This window comes from Acanthisitta chloris, unplaced genomic scaffold (assembly GCF_000695815.1).
Source record: "Acanthisitta chloris isolate BGI_N310 unplaced genomic scaffold, ASM69581v1 scaffold15470, whole genome shotgun sequence".
NCBI lineage: Eukaryota > Metazoa > Chordata > Aves > Passeriformes > Acanthisittidae > Acanthisitta > Acanthisitta chloris.
Window position 1 is genome coordinate 26,643 of NW_008651226.1, and position 3,970 is coordinate 30,612.

General features: G+C 50.1%; 1 protein-coding gene across 1 annotated transcript in view; it reads right to left on the reverse strand.

Moving 5' to 3' along the window:
- RNF216 (ring finger protein 216) overlaps nucleotides 1-3,970 on the reverse strand; it is a gene marked incomplete at its 5' end in the record, with an annotated part of 58,471 nt that overhangs the window by 12,735 nt on the left and 41,766 nt on the right. The window lies entirely within an intron of this gene.

A 3,970-nucleotide genomic window follows, 5' to 3' on the forward strand; every position in this document is an offset into this window, starting at 1 on the left:
GTTTTGCCCAGCCCTGATCTCACTATCAGTAAAAGATAATGACTGCAGAGACAGATCTTACTTGATTGCATCACCTTAATTTTATTTTAATGAAGAAATTGGACGTTTGTATGAGATAGAAGAAACTGCCTCAAGACACACGTAGGCAGCAACTCTCTTTTGATCACGAATCAGACAAACAGGATGAAGGCCAAAGCTTCCAAGGAAGCCACCCTAGGAGGGAGGTGCACAATGTGGACTTGTTTGTATCTGAGCTCACTGAGAGATGCCTAACAGCTCCTGCTTTCATCTGGAGAATGAAAGGCTCCTCATCCTAGCTGGTAAGCTGGATGGACCTATTTGCAGGCTGCAGGGTAAGGGCTGGAGCAAGTGTGGAGCCAAGTGCATGACTTTGTCCCAAAAGCTCAGCAGAGGATTTTGTGATCGCTCACCTTGCAAATACACCCTTTGGCAGACAGGCACTGGTTTTAAGGGGCAGTAAATGCCTTGGGTTCCATTGATCCTCATGAATCATTCATCACACCCTGTCTTTTCCTGCTAAAGCTGTTAAAACAGGCACCATTTTGTGTGCATTTTTGGCAGGCTGCATCCGGCTGTTGGCGGCACGGGAGGATCAGACTTGGAGCTGTTCACATAACTCGATGAGGGCCCACCTTCCCTCTGTATTCCCAACACCTGGCCACATGCCATTCCAAGATCAAAAGTGCCTTAGCTTGCTTTTTTACGTACATTGAGGGTTAAAACCAGCCTTCGGAGCCTTGTTACACAGAACCACTTTCACACGCCAGCAACAGAGATTTAACAGCTTTTTGCCAGGAGGGTTGGCACACATTCCAGCCAGGAGCCTGCTATTCCCAATTACTTAACTCCAGGAGCCTCCTCTGATGCTGAATTAGAAACGATGCCCTTGTGAAGCAGATGGTGCCACTTAGACCTTCGTCCCTTTGCCTTTTGCTACTGGCTCCAGCCTGGCAGCTATTGAAAACAACGCTATCCCTGGAGCCAAGGCTGCTGTTATTTGCCAAACAGTTGTCTCTTGCACTCAGGAAAAGCGATTTCTGTGCAGGCGAGGCGAAAGGGAAGAGGCACGGCCATGCAGATTCCTGGGATGGCGGGAAGGAGGTATCCGGTTCCCCGCGAGACTGTGGCACAGCGGGTGCCGTTGCAGCTGTGCACATTTCTGGGATCCTTCCCAAGTCATGTTGACCACGAGGAGCTGCAAACCCACAGGCAGCTCTGCCTGTGCCAATGCACCCTGTGAAGGGGACGTCCCTGTGGCTTCCTGACTCTGAGTGTCACCTGGTGCTGCCTCTGACTGAGCCACTTCCCCTCCAGAACAGAGTCAAGGGAAAATGTCCTCAGCAGAACTCGATGAGTTTTCCCTTTGCTCTACCCAACACAATGGCACATTGTTGGCAGTTACAATGCTGGACCCCTTTGCACAGAACTGGGGAGGAAGCCTATGGTTCAGACAACGGCAACACCTCCAGCATTGTAACCGAGGTCACAACCCTCACCCAAAAAAAGAAAAACTGACTTAGAAATGTTTACGGAATCAAATCCAACCCATTTGGCTGACAGGGGTTGTCCACATCTCACATGATGACTATTCTGAACTCTCCAATTTCCACAATGGGTTCTTTTATTTTAGAACCAGCTTTTCATTTGATAATGGAACATACGCTGCCATTACCACACTAATTAACCTAAACAGACTAGCTGATTTTTTGCACTCAGCCCAGATTATTTCTATGGAAATAGCAGCATTTGGCACTAAGACTGCCTATGGCAATATAAGGCACCACCTAAACCCACACAAAGAGGAAACTAGCCCTTCATAGCCTTGAAATCTCCTACTCTAAGTGTAGCAGCCAAAAAGCAAGTCAATCCACCAAAATAAGGATCCTTCCCAACTTCTTCTGTATCTGATTCCTTAGCCAACCCTGCTGTACTCACCTACAGGTACCTGTGTTTTAGTTTTAACAGCACTTCAGCTAAATGCATCATTTATAGTTGGATTTGATCTTAAAGGTCTCTTCCAACCTTAATGATTCTATGATTTCTGGATGGTGTGAATTCCACGTGTTTTCCTGCCTTCCCCAGCCCACTCCTTGCAGGCAGGTACAGCTAACCCAGCTCAGGCTTTTGGTGTGAGGGGAGCTCCAAACCAGGCAGAGACACGGGAGATTAAGTATCTGCTGCCTGTTACATCTGCCTGAGCTTGGCAGGCAGCCTGGGACAGTCCATTAATGCGCTGTGCTGGGCTGGCCGAGGGGAGGATGTGATGGAGAGGGTGTTTAATCGCACCCTGTAATCTCCTCACTGTACATCTGTTAGAGGTAGTGGCTCTGCTTCCTCTCGCTGGCCGCCAGGAAGCAGCCAGGATTAACACAAACATGTTTGGGTTCAGGAGGATCCTTTGTTCCCAGGGTCAGCAGTGCAGATACACAGCTTTCTGTGCTCAGGGCCAGCCTGGCTAAGGGTTGCCACTTTGCTTTCAGCATGGGCATCACAACGCCTAAACATCCCTGTTAATTGTCCCAGCACCTAACAAAGGCAGCAAGGAGTGTTTTATCCAAGCCTACCGCCTTCCTCAGCACTTCTGGTGGTACTTCCAGAGGATGCTATGGATTTATACACAGCCTAAACTTTTCTGTCAACTAAAAATAACTCTCCAAAGTCCAGCCCATGTATCAGGAGGGAAAAATCCCAAAGAATCAACTTTTCCCTGCCAGTTTCCACGTTCTCTTGGCCACAGTCAGGCTGTTGTATGCACTGCTGGCAATGTAGACGCACTAGCTTTCCTGATATCAACCCAAACAAATGCCACATGGACAAAAACATCAGATGATCCGCACGGATCCCAGCCCGACTGCCCACGGCATTCCCGTGTGGCTGCTGCTCCTGTAGGAGTTTACATGAAGCCATTTACTGACTGAGCAAAACGTGAAGGGGTGGGGGAAGCTCAACTTAAACAACAACAGGCGATGGACATGGCTGCTGTGATTGCTCTCCACTCTCAGTGGTGGCTCTGAGCCGGGTCCAGAGTTTCCCTCAGCTCTCCATATGCTGCTTAATTAAATCCTTTTGCTGTGCCCTGCAACTCCCTCCGACTCCCAGGAAGGGTGAGGTGCACACTCCAGTGGTCTGTGCCGACTGCACACACAGGGATGTTTGCTGAGGGAGGTAAAACACAGTGTGAGTGGCTGGGATGGAGCCCCAGTGATTGATTCGCTGCTTCCTCCTGCTCTCAGACACACAATAGCACAAGCCTAACCTCAAACAGGCAGAGCCTTACCCCAAAGCAGATGTGAGTACAAGTGTCTTAGAATAGCACCTCAGGGCCAGTCCGTACTGTGCTGCTTTAATTAAAGAGCTGCAATTCCCAACCAGATGAGTTAATGGAAAAACAAAGAACCCCACGATCTTTCTCCCCGCGAAGTCTCACTGCCCATAAAGCTGCACAGACCTTAACTAAAAATGGATGCAGAAGTAGCTAAATGAATGCAACCTTCAAGCATGGATAAGCTCTCATGAACACACTCCTTCAAGGGCTGTTTCTGGGATTTCCCATATGTTAAGCTGGGATAAAGAGGCTATAATCCAGCACAAGACAATCCATTTGGGTGAGAGACCCCTCTAAGAGATGTACAACCACCCAGCACGGGGAGGTGGGATCCCAACTCCACAGGTACACACCTGCCCAGTACACAGAGAGCTCCTTCCAGCACAAACTGGTGGCAACATCGGTCCTGGAGCCACAGCATCACCGCACACAACAGGTGAGACGGATAGCAGGGACCAACCCAAACACACAAAATCCAGGCAGCGTGGGGAAGGGAAGGCTGTGCCGTGGGTGGGCGGTGGGGTAGGAGCGAGGGTTGGGTGGGTTTGCTGCTCCCCCGGGAGCTGCGTGGGGTCCCCGAGCGCCGCTGTTCCCCGGGCAGCGCTGCCGCTCAGCGGCGGCGGC